We start from the raw sequence: 13,871 nt of genomic DNA, 5'->3' as shown, positions 1-13,871 counted from the left end.
TGCCATCACAAGTATGTTTTAACTTGGGGGGGGGATCTTTTTCCTCACAAGGCATACTGAATATTGAGATGGTAAAGTCCAAGGTCAATTATATATATATAGTTGTTTAACTGCTGCAAAAATAAGCACCTAGTTTCATAGGCTATTTCCCTTAGAATATTGAGGCACAATAATTTTTTCCTGCTGGGAGAGAATGTGTCTCTTAGGTGGAGTAGAGGCTGAGAGACAGTGAGGAGTCCATCCTGCAGCAGGAAGCATGCCTGGCAGGCAGAATCCAGGAGAGTCAGACAACCTCAGAACAGCACTAGGGACGGTGCCTAGAGATAGAAGAGAGGTATGGACGCTCGAGACATATTTGAAAGATTACAGATGGCAGGTAACCATGGTTTTAAGTGTCCATCTCACTGGCCATAGCATTTGCAGTCCACATTTTCAAACTCTCTTTAACTATGTCAGTGACCAGAGCTAGTCTTCCAGGTTAGGCTGGAACGACCACTAACAAGCTGCCCCTAGCCTCCTTTGGGACTCAGGCGATAAAGCCTCAGCAATCACAGCAGCAGCAGCAGCAATACCAGCATGGCTTCGACCTGTAGTTCTTGTCCATCGAAGAGCTGTGCCCTGTCTGCTTGCACTGACAGGCAGATAAATACAGAGATCTGTCTGCAAGTGCATATTTATGTGTATCTACAGCTCCCTCATACAGACCTGCAGAGAATGCCTAACAGCTTCCAGTGTGTAACACATTCACCCACTAATGGGGTGAGACCCATTACTCACAAATGAGTGAAAAGAAGCATCAATATGCAGGTCTTAACCCCAGTTTGTGGGCAGAAACCTGTCATTCCATTGCAGGCCGACAGGTCTCCTATTCAGACAGTCCTTGTTTAATTTTCCAAACACCCTTCCTCTAAATGGTGCTACTCTACACTGTGCAGACATACAGATTTGACAAGCAGAGCCATCAATTTCACATTCCCTATGCCAACTGCTGGGGAAAATTAGGCTAGTATGTACCCGGGATTCACTAGCTGGGGAGGCACTTAGAAGGTATTTTCCACATTAAAGACTCAGATCTTGGGATGGAATACTCAAGGAGGGTTGTTCCTTTTCAAAGCTCATCAAATCAGGAAAGTCCAAAAATATGTATGGTGGTCTACTCTGGGGCATATCTGATACTGAATCCAGAGATAAAGAGAAAAGTAGGGCATGGTCCCAATCTAGAAGGAGCTCTGAGTAGGCAATAAAAGGCATCCAATCAAGTAACCACAATATAAAATGGGGCACTTGCCTTAAGATGTGTACATATAATGCTTAGTCAACAGGAAGCTGAATATAGACATGATATACTGGCACTTTGTTACCTTTCAAGAAATGTCAGAACTGTCCAAAGAAAGACCAACTAGATGCATGATAAGAATAGGTGAACTAGGCACACGGCAAAAGACAAGGTGATGAGCATTGTTTCTCATGACCAAGTCCCACAATACTCTTGGGATTTCTGAGACTGTCTCAGGGGTAGAGAAAGAGCTTGAGATGGCATTGAAATATCTGCGAGCATAGAGTCTCTCTGGCAGTTTCCTTTTGGTGCTGATCTGCTGAACTAGGAAGGAATGGAGAAAATGTAGGAGAAGGGTTCTATTGCTATTTCAGGAGTCAGTGAGAATCAAGAATACAACCAAAGGGAGAATGAAATATTGAGCTTTAAAATATTAATGGTAGTTTTGATATAATATAGTGAGAATAGCACTTCACCTCTGTGGTCTTCCTCCCAAAACTCATAAGTCCAATCACATGATCTCACTCATATGTGGAATCTAATGAACAACATAAACTGATGAATAAAAATAGATACAGAGACAAAGAAGCATCGAACAGATGGACAAACCTCAGAGGGAAGGCAGGGCGGGGTGGATTGGTGGGAAGAGATCAACCAATGAACTTGTATGCATATATGTAAAGCCCATGGACACAGACGATAAAATGGTGAAGGCCTGGGGGTGCGGGGGTCTGTGAGAGGTCAATGGGGGGAAAAGGGGATATATGTAATACTTTCAACAATAAAGATTTTTTAAAAACAAACAAACAGCAATAAAACATAAGCCCAGGCTATGAGAAAAAACATCAGACAAACCCACACTGAGGGATATTCTACAAGATACCTGATCAGTTCTCCTCAATTTTTTGAGGTTGTGAAAAACAAGGAACATCTGTGAAACTGACACAGACCAGAGAAGCCTAGAGAGATGGGCAACTAAATGTAATGTATTCCTGGATGGGATCCTAGGACAGAAAAAGACACTGGTGGGGAGGGAACTAGTAAAATCTGAATGAAGTGTGAAGTCTACTTAATATTAAAGTGCTTACCAATGTTGGGTTCTTAGCTATGACAGATGTAGCATAGTAATATAAGATGTTATCAACAGGGGGATCTGGGTGAGGGGTATATGGAAACTGTGTTATCTTTGCAGATTTTCTATAAATATTTATTTTCTAAAGTATTTTAAAATAAAAAGTCAATCAAAAAACAAAGAACTTAAAAGTTTAGAACCCAGAATGAGTCCCAGATCCCCCTGAGCTGATCAGTACTCCATGTCATATGAAGTTCCCAGAGGCCTGAATAGCAGGAACTCATAAATGGGAATGCAGAGGAGGCTGTGTCCCCTGAGTTTACTCTCAAGCTTGAAATTTTGAGAGCAAATTATTATGTTGTTCAGGAATATACTATAGTAAAGCCTTCACTGTTTGGAGGCTTGAGTGAGCCTTAGTGCCCAGTTCCCAACCTGCCCCTACCCTCTAAGCAGAAATAGGCTTTGCTAAAATCAATCAAAAGGCAAAGAGGATCCCAAATTTAGGAGATATTTTCCAGTTCAAGTTATGATTAGGAGGGACTGGGGTTATGGTTGGTAGGGAAGAGAAATGGAGAGTGCTGTTCATATGCGTGTTTTAAATATCCTTTTTAAAAAAAATCTCCACAGTTATCATTGTATTTTAGTTTTGAGTGCTCCACATCTGCAGGACTGCAATTGCTGCCCAGCTGGCATCAGACTAGTCTCAATCCCCTAAATCCACCCTGAGCACTATAGCCAGGCTACTCCTAAAACACAGTTTTTATTAGTTTTGTTTGCATCTCTAAAATGTTTCCATTATTTAGCAAACGCTTATTGAGTTCTAACTCTATGACAGCCATTGTTCTCATCACTGAAAAAATAAATTCTGAATTCCACCTGAGTTTTCCCAATTCATATCCTAATCTCCACATGTATCTCATCTCTAATTTCATTACTTGCATCCCCACCACCTTGCCTTCTTCTAGGTTGAAATTTTTCTACATTTTCCCTCCTTCCCTGGTTTCTGACACCACACCACCATATTCCATGTCCCTTTCTCTCCAAAAGACCATTTTTTCTTCATCCTCCAACACTCAGCTTTTATATCTAAAGTTCTCCCTCTATTCTCAAGCCATCCATGTACCACTAGAGGTCATCCTGATGAGAATTCCTGCAGCACTCACCGCCTTTCTTTACTGCTCATTTTGGTGCATAATAATAGAATAATAATTTCTATCTAACTAGTCTTAGTATTTAAAATAGAAATCTCCACAATAAGATTAAACAAACCAGAAGCTCCCTGTAAGCAGGTATTGTGTCTCTGTTAACTATTATGATAGATACTAATTAAGATTAGCTCATACCTGTTTCTAAATTTAAATTGTATATTTTCCTCTTTTTAAAAATATTTTTCCTTTTTTATAATAGTAAAAAAATAGAGACAATAATGGAAACACAATAAATATATCAACATGTATTGATCAGTGGTCTTTACTGGCTGCAAAAACAGTGCTGCATTTTGTTGTTAGTTCCTCTACCTTTTATGTGTGATATTTACTATTAGACACACTCTATATAAGCCAACAGTGCCCAATTAAATTTTATAATAATTGAGCTTTGACTGTTGTTAGCATCAGCCTTCAGTTAGAGCAGGTAGGGCAACAGAGACTAAGTTCAGGATATATGAGCTCATATTCATCAAGCAGCTAATTTAATGACATTGTGGGAGGCATAACAAATAATATGACATATAGTATGCCCAGGTTGCTGAATGCTGTTTTTTGCAGATAGGGTTTGATATCAGCTTTCACTTACTTATTATTTATATAAGCACATTTTTTTCCAAAATATAATAAGTGTAGAAAAGTTTGTATAAGGTGATATGGAGATCAAAATCAAGGTTATAACCAAGGGCAACAGATTAAAATGCAAATGGGTAATGAATCACTTGTTAAGATTAAAGTTCACAAATTTCAAATGGGAAAAGGCATCAGCAGAGACATAAATAAGGATGGTATCATGGTTTCATGAAGGAAAAGATGAAGCAGATAGGAGGATAGGCCTCTATAATGACTGGATATAAGTATTCAGAGTTTCAAACTTTGTCAAAGAAGACAAAAATAACTAGGAAAGTTTGGATTGGAAGACTGGGAATAATAACGAGGGATAGTGAATACAATGGCCTAGGAGGACAATGATGTCAGCATTAAGAACATTAAGAACAATGAGTGAGGTCCAGCAACTGAGTAATTCTGCATCAGGTACTTGAAACCAGTGTTAAGGCAGAACTCAGTACAAAGATCACCTCAGCCAAAACATGGATTCCTCATGTGTTCTCTGCCTACAAAGACATTCAGATCAACATGTTGGTGAAGCTTATGCCCACAGCTGGGGCAGCAAGCATTCCTAGGTGAATGCGGGAGGTGTGTGTGTGTGTGTGTGTGTGTGTGTGTGTGTGTGTGTGTGAATGCATATCTGCATGTGTGTAGGTTGTGTCCTGACAGGTATTACCCATGACCCTAAAAACTGAGCACAAGCCTTAGCCAGTTTGACTCAGTGGATAGAGCTTCAGCCTGCAGACCAAAGGGTTCTGGGTTTGATTCTGGTCAAGGGCACATGCCCAGGTGGGGGCTCAATCCCCAGTAGGGGGCGTGCAGGAAACAGCCAATCAATAATTCTCTCTCATCATTGATGTTTCTATCTCTCTCTCACTTTATCTCTGAAATCAATAAAAATATATTAAAAAACAAACAAGAAAAACAAAAAAACTGAGCATGAGGATAATAATGATGATTATAATGTTTATTGTAGCTCACAATATTCCAGGTTTTAGTTTAGATACTTTACCTTTATTAGATTATTTATTCCCCACAGTAATTTTATGATGAAGGCACCACCCCCATTTTATAGATTAAAAAACTGAGGCAGTAAAAATTAAAGCATTCCCAAGGTCACACAGCTTGTAAGTTGTAGAACCCAGGCAGTCTGCATACTTAATCACTCTGCTACACTGCCTAAATCCAAGAGAACAATGAGAGAGTTGTAGAAGTTTACCTATATCTAAATGATATCTTCTTTTTTTACATCCCCAGGGATAGAAATGATTTCAGGCTACTCTTACTGGAGCAGTAGCTCTTCTCAGATACATGACAATGTCATGTTATGTTGTTCAGCAGATGATAAAAACATCATGGTAACAGATGAGAGATTTGGCTCTTTTTAATTATACTCTACATTTTAATTATACTATTTAAGCAATAAAGAAATATTGTTATGAAGCAGTAGAACAACAGACAGGGTAATATGGAAAGTAAAATTTTAGTCTCAGCCAGCCACTAAATGTGGGTTCTGCTCTCTATCTCTCCATATTCCATTTCTCTACAGAGTGAATAAGGGTTAATACGATGATTATAAAACATTTACCATATGAGAAGCCATAAGTTCTATTACTACTGTGATTTTCTGAACACAGATGACTCTCAAGCCCAGGAAAGAGTGACCAAATAAAACATCAGCACCATAGCGACTGAATAAGTTTGGACTCTAGTGTCCAATTTTATTAACAAAGTTGATTGTTAACATAGCGGCATGAACATGAAATTTTCATTTAAAACCAAGGGGAAATGTACTTAGCCTTGAGTCTTTCCTAGTTGGTCTCCTGGAGTCAATTCCAAAGTATCACCTAATAATTACTATTTATAAGAATTTTCAATTTTATATAAATTTATTTTCCTAAGAGTATAAAGATTCAGGTCAATTATTATGGCTTCCGATTTTCAGCTTGACTATATCTCAAGACAGAATGTCCCCTTCAGACTTTTAGGAAGTGACTTGTGTGGGGCCCTGTATAACCTGGACCTTACTGGATGCTATGACTACCCTGTACTGTTGTTTTCACAAGTGAGCTGGGTCAAGGCAAAGAGGGGAAAGAGTTGGGCAAGGACTCATAGGCTGGAAGGCCTGCTGTACAGGTAAGTCTAAACTCCCCTCTTCTAGCCTTAACATGTTGGAAGACCCTGACCTTAAACTGAGTAGAGAATTCTTCAAGGAGAGAAACAGGAACTCCTATACCCTGAACTTGTCAGGAGAGGCTGGCCCCTTTTAGCATTTGACCTTCAGTGAATAATAAAACTGCTTTTATCCGTAATCCTGTACCAGCTGCAAAGGTGACAGATACCTGTCATATTTTAGAACAGCTTATCACCTCAGCCTCTGAAGTGACCGAGTATTTATAGACACAAAGATAGAAACATAAAGCATGTATGTATAGGCAGGAGTCCCCTGGAGGTGGCGATTAGGACCAGGCAGTAATTTTAGCTTGAAGTTCCTATGACTTAAATAGCCACTTGAGCTCTGCTCTTGCCGTTTACGATGTCAATAGAACCCCTAAATGAAATTACAGCCTTCTGATACACAGCAGGATATCCTTTCTTTGCCATGCAATGTACACGGACGGGAGAAATTGCTCTGTATATGGAGTTTCACTAAAGGGGAATTTATCATAAGGCTGCTCTGCTAAAATATAATTATGCTGTTATTCACTGGATAACACATCTAATGACTTAGGGTGCACTTGATAGCCATGTTTCAGTGAACACAGACGCACGCCCTGATGTGAACTGGGCACTCCAGTGCTTCAAAGCGCTATCGATTTCAATTCTACCATAATTTACACCTGGCTTGTTTTGCCAATAGCTTGAACCCATGCTAACACTGGAACACACACACTCAAGTATTAGAGGAATCAGGAAAGAACTGTACAGCAAAAATGCATGCAGCAAACTTTCTAGGATTCTGCCATTATAATAATATCACTTGAGGCTAATAAAATATTCTGTAAGACTTTCTGGCTATGTTTGAGCATTTCCTCTATTAGTACTGTCCCACGGTTGGTGGTGACAGTAACAATAATCTCTTATGTTTGTACAAACTGCCAGGGCAGCATCTGAGTGCCATCATCTTGGTCCACCTCCACCTAGCAGAAGTAGTGGGATGTATTAGTTCAGGGGTCCTCAAACTACGGCCCGCGGGCCACATGCAAATACAAATATTGTATTTGTTCCCGTTTTGTTTTTTTACTTCAAAATCAGATATGTGCAGTGTGCATAGGAATTTGTTCGTAGTTTTTTTTTTTTTTAAACTATAGTCCGGCCCTCCAACGGTCTGAGGGACAGTGAACTGGCCCCCTGTTTAAAAAGTTTGAGGAACCCTGTATTAGTTGCTCATAATAATTTTCTCTAAGGCTCCTCTTCCTCTCTGTATAATCATGTGATATACCCTTTTGCTTTTTGTCCACATACTTTCCTTGAGAAAACTACACAACACAATTTTAACTATTACCATGATGCTGTTAATTCAGATGACTGCCAAACTTATCTCCAGCTTTCCTGACCAAATCCAACAGCCTACCAGATATCAGTCTGAATTTCCCCCCAACATCTCAAAATCAACACATTCAAAAGCAAAATTTATCATCTTTCCTGAGCCTACAAACCTCCTTCTCCTCCTCATAATTTTTCTGGTTTAGCTGTATAAGGCAGAATGCTGGGAGCAATCCAAAATTCATTCTTCTCTCGATGCCCAGCCCAAAGGTTATTAAATTGTGTCCATTCTGCCTCTTATCTCTTGCATGTGTCTCCTCCTTTCTGTTCCCACAGTTATTGTCCTAGTTCAGGGCTTCACTGTTTCCTGTCTGAACAATTTCAGTTGCCTTCTAATTCATTTTCCTGTCTCAATTCTCCCAGCCCTCCAATTTACCCTCCACCTTTCCGCCAGGGTGATCTTCTATCACACAATTTGATAATTAACCTTCTCTACTTAAAATCTTTCAATGGCTCCCTAAATGCCACAAGATGAAGCTAAAACTTCTTTGCATGGAAATCATGGGCCAACATGATTGTTGCCTGCCTACATCTACAGCATCATTTCTCCCAACTCCTCTACTAAACATCAGTGATACTGGTCCCCAACTTGGCCATGCCATTTCCTATTTAAGTGCTTCACCTCTGCTGGTCCACTTACTGAATGCTCTTCCTCTTTTTGACTATCCAGGGAAATCCTTCAAGGCCCAGCATGGGTTTATTAGCTCTTCTCTCAAGTTTTTCCTGACCCTCCACTCAGAAGTACATTCAGCTAAAACACTCACTATTTTGTGCTTCCGAGGTTCCTTAAACATCCTTCAATTATAATACTTAGCATAGGGCATTATACAGACTTATTTCCCTAGCTGTCTCTTCCCCAGTGAGTAGTTAGAGGCCCGGTAGTATTATTTTGTATTGTCAATGGAAAAGCCAAAACCTTCACAACAGCATATCAAGGCCAAGTGCTTAGGCCCCATGACCTCGCCTACCTCATCTCCTACCATCTCACTCTGATCCTGCCACACACACTACCCTGTTACACTCAAACTTGCCACATACATTATTGTCCAGGGACTTTGCATTGGTGGTTCCACTACCAAAAATGCTTTGGACTAGATATCCGCAAAACTCGGTTCTCCACCTTTCTCAAATGTTGTCCCTTCAATGAGGCATTCCAGCTCCACCCAACTTAAAATTGCAACTTTGCCCTTAACAAACATACACACACTCTCTCAATCTTTCTCTCTTTTTCCTCTTTCACTTTTCTCCATAACACTGGTCACTGTGTTACATGCTATATATTTTACATATGTACTTGTTTGCCATCTTTCTCCCCTGCCTAAAAAATAAGTAAGCATTATGAGATTGGAGACTTCTTTGTTTTGTTTACTGTAGTATCCCAGATCTTGGAAACGTGTTGGATGCATAGTATGTGTTCCTCAATAAATACTTGTTATTAAATGAATCAGTCTTTAGCGTCTAGAACTATACCTGACACACAGTACGGGTTCAAAAATGTTCTCAAATTAATAAATAAATTAGTGAATGAATGAATTAATGTTAAATCCATGTTTAATGAATGCAATGAAGAGACAGTCTTTGTAATCCGATCCTCATAAGAATGCTGGAAAATAAATAGAATGGGTACTATTATCTTCATTAGACAAATGAAGTAGATGAGTCCCAGGATGGTTAGGAGCCTAAATTAAAGCTACACGGGTAGCCTAATGTTTGCTCCTCTTTTCAATCCACTATTAAAAGGTAAAAATGATCCTTTGCACTAGGTTCAGTATGAACCTCTAACATTTACTACACTGTTTTGATTCCTCTTGACTAGGAAGGCAATTAACAGGAGGTTCAAGGTGCTAATACTTTTTATTACAATGTGTGTCTTTCCTTATTAGGTCCTTTTCATAAAACATATCCTTTTCAAAAGTGGATTAGGCACTCATACAATTTTACCCCTCACAGTGGATTGTACATGACTACCCAAGAGGATGTCATACTATAAATCCTGCCAGAATGAACTGGAAGGTGAGCATAGCATTCATAGCTTGATGATGCACAGGCTGTTTGGTGCCAAGTCAGTGCTAATGGAGATGTCCTCTATGTGTTAACACCCAAAGGAGAACAAATTCAACAACAAAACACTTCGGTTTTTGGCATGTCTGTAGAGAGTTAACTTTCCATTGTTCAAGGGTTAATTATCCATTATGTGAATCACTTCTCCTTCTCCCTCTGGCTCTTACCACTAGAAATTTAGTGTACTGGAGGATAAGCAGGAAAAATAAAAAGATGAAAATGAAATCAGTACAATTCAGTTATATATATTGGAAGCTCTAGAAAAGACTCCCATATAGAAGACAGAATTTGATATAGTTTGGGGATTGCCAAGTTGATTGATCATAGATAATAGATATTATTAAAGCATATCTTACACAATATTTTGGTTTTGTTTGTTACAATCAGATTGTAGTATATGAAGTTACTCCCTGGCTGTGCTTCATGTCAACAGCAAACCATTTAGGGTGTGAAAGGGGCCCTTTCCTCCGATGTCCAAGAGCACTGCAGATTCTTTGAAGTGGTTTTTTTTAATGTATGAAACTACGTATAAGTCAGCGGTTCTCAACCTGTGGCTCGCCAACCTGTGGGTCGCGATCCCTTTGGGGGGGTTGAACGACCCTTTCACAGGGGTTGCCTAAGACCATCGGAAAACACATATATAATTCCACACTGTTTTTGTGATTAATCATTATGCTTTAATTATGTTCAATTTGTAACAATGAAAATACATCCTGCATATCAGATATTTACATTATGATTCATAATGTAGCAAAATTACAGTTATGAAGTAGCACCGAAAATAATTTTATGGTTGGGGGTCACCACAACATGAGGAACTGTATTAAAAGGTCGTGAAATTAGGAAGGTTGAGAACCACTGGTATAAGTGGTTAGAGGACAGGTACTGCATTTTATATTTATTTATCTCCTTCCCAAATAATGTCAAATTGCCTCAATCTGAATGGAAGAGCAATGAACAGGTGATGAGTGAGTGAATGAATGATTGCATGACTGTCCATATGCCAATACATTGACAGTGAATACATCTTGCTGTATATCATAAGTGATAAATGAAAGCTCTAGATTTTTAAAATGCTATCAATGGAGAAGGGGAAATTCACTCTTCATTCAGGTTATTATGAAAAGCTTCAGAGAAAAAATGGAACTTGACAAGGATGTGACTTGCCTCAGTATCTTTAAAGGTATCTGAAAAATTGTAGTTGCTGATGCTGATATGTAAGTAAAGCATCAAAGTATTTCAAGTATAACTAAATAGATGAGAAACTAGAATAAACTGTGTCATTTGTGCATATACTCATTCTTACAATATAGAGTGAATTCACTAAATACATTCTCAATTTTAAGATAATAGAAATTTATTTTCTTTCCATTTAATTTTAAACTACTTTATGTATATAGCAATTAATACTTTTATGTTGTGCATAACAGAATTTAGATTTATCATCTAACATGCATATTTGATAAAGAATAATTACTAATCTTACCAGCTAAACAAATCTTACCTCTTACAGGTACTGTTCATAAATATTTGGGTAAAATTTCTGTTATAAGTGTGATAAAATGTCAACTATACTTTACTTATGATCAATTTTAAAAAAAATGTTTCATTGAATTCAAAGAAAGTAAGCCTAGCTAATATTTGGTTATATTTTAATCTTGAATATAGGTATATGATTATGAATGTACATATGCATTTATAACAAAGATACACAATCACATGATACAATGAATCAACCTTTTCTTAACTTTTAAAACATGTATCTTTATAAATGAATCACGTAAGTATAAAAACTCTTTTGTATACAAATAAGAAAGAATAATTCCTTATTGGGTCAATCATAATTCTGTTATTTAGCAATGTCATTTGTGTCTAATTATGACTGTCTCATTAAATGACTATAACATATAGGAAGTACTTATAGCCAATGTGCATGCAAGGAGATATACATTTTAAAACATGCATCTTATGAAATAAAAAAATTCAGAATGAGCACCAGAAAACTGAATTCTGAATAGTATACTATAAAGGTTTAAAGACAGGTTTTGAAAAAAAATAGGTACTATTAACACAACCATTTAAGCAGAATGAAATACATCATTATCCTGCCTTTCTATTAGAGGTATACTGATCAAATTCTGACTCTTAGACACTAGCTTAGCTATGTGATTCTTCCACAGCCACGTGGAACTCCAGATCTTGGCAGCAATAAGGAAAATCTCTCTGGCAGGTTATCCTTGTTAAATGCCATTTCTTAGATATTTGTGTTTACCTATTCTCTGCTTAACAACACTGACAAAATTTTATATACAAACATAGAAGATTTCAAAAAAAAATGTCTTCCAAGTGTTAAAAATCCAGCTTGCCCTTAAGGCAGTCCTAATAGACATCCCTAGACTAAAAGACATTTCTCCTGGGAGTCTGTGCAACCTGAGTATTAACTGAGGAAGACACAACCTCCTGTGTATGTCTTGGCAGTAATGAGCTAAAAGCTACTTACATTTTTTAGACCGTAACTAAAATTTTATATCATCATTTTCCAATTCAACTTATTTCCTTAGCAAACAAGAAACCTAATGGCAAACCCCCAAGAAACATTATATTTACAAATAGTATGATCATAACTAATGTGCCTAACCAAAATAGGCAAATTATATATATTAAATTTATAGCACATATTGGTCTTAATAAAACTTGAAGACTGCCTCCTGTCACAGTGACACCTGAGGAGTTTGGTGTGCCTTCTAAACTACAGGAATTGTGATAGGAAGTGGACTCTGTTCCAGAGAGTCACTGACAGAGCCTGAAGAGGCTGCAGCAGGGGGCAGTCTCTGTAGGGAACTCGGTTATATATGAACACACATGAGTTACATGGTTAAGAATGTGAATCGCCGAGAGTGGCAGACAAAATCCCAAAGCTGAGTACCAATGTAATATGTTGGATGACTCCACCGGCTTGGACAGAGTATACAATAGACATACACAGCACACATCTGGTTAAATGCAAAATAACTATTGCTAAAGCATTTTCAACTTTTAGGAGGAATCTACTGGCAGTGTGTTAATAGCAAGGAAAGCGAAAACAATTAAATAGCATCTCTTTCCAAATATTTAAGAACATCGAGTAAATGCCCCTTAGGCTGGGTTGTGGTTCTTGGAAGTCTCAGCCTATGAGAACCATATTGGGGACATCAAAGGCTCCTCCCTCTCTCCAAAGAGCAATTCAGTTCAGATGCTGCCACAGAGCCAAATGCTTTTATGGCCACCATGTTTTTTGTTTGTTTGTTTCCACTCAATATTTTGGAACATGCTCGATTCTTGAAATTGAAAAGAAGACAAGAAAACACTGTAAGATCAAATGACCCTGGAGGAGCAACGAGACCTGATGGTAAAGGACACACACGTTTCAGCTGAAATTGACTCCAAAAGCAGGTCTGTTGACTCCTCTGTTAGTCTTATACTCGACAGGACGCAACCACCCCCATTCCACTCCTTCGACAACTTCCCAGAGCACATTCAATCAGAGTCTCTTGTATTGAGGACAATACTATATTTGGGTTTAATACTGTGAGGACAGTCATCTAGTTTTCCTATGTCAGGATGATAAATTTCCCTGAAACCAAATAAGGATTCTCATTGCATCCTTCTGTTAGATACCATGAATGCAGAAGAATAAAGAAGAAGGTGTGACAAATAATATTTTCCAAAAGGTTGGGTTGGGGGAGGTTCCCTAACATTGAAAAGCAACCAGTTTTTAGCAAAGAGATCTTTAAAAGAACAGTATTCACAATATTCTTTTGCTAAGCATCCACTTTTCTGTCTTGCTTAGCTGGGTACAGAAGTATTCTGAGCATAATGTAAGTGTTCAGAATAGAGATGCCTGAAAAGTTGGCACAGAGAAACTTCAAATGCACAATGAATCCCACTTTCACTTCCCCCTCCTACCACCCCGAATAAGACCAACCTCCCCACTCACTCACCTATCTTCCTCCTCCTACCAGCATGTGTGCTAGGCATGTCAAGGCTGACATCCATGTGGGCAGCATGAAACCTATGCTGCGGGTCCTCCTGGCACACACGCTGCCACTGTGTATAGAGTGGT

General features: G+C 38.4%; 1 protein-coding gene across 10 annotated transcripts in view; it reads right to left on the bottom strand.

Moving 5' to 3' along the window:
• Window positions 1-13,871, bottom strand: part of ZBTB20 (zinc finger and BTB domain containing 20) — a 919,384-nt gene that overhangs the window by 313,789 nt on the left and 591,724 nt on the right. The window lies entirely within an intron of this gene.

The sequence above is a fragment of the Myotis daubentonii genome, chromosome 3 (genome assembly GCF_963259705.1).
Source record: "Myotis daubentonii chromosome 3, mMyoDau2.1, whole genome shotgun sequence".
In the NCBI taxonomy this organism is placed as follows: Eukaryota; Metazoa; Chordata; class Mammalia; order Chiroptera; family Vespertilionidae; genus Myotis; species Myotis daubentonii.
Note: the sequence above shows the minus strand (reverse complement) of the source record. Positions and strands in the feature narration are given on the sequence as shown.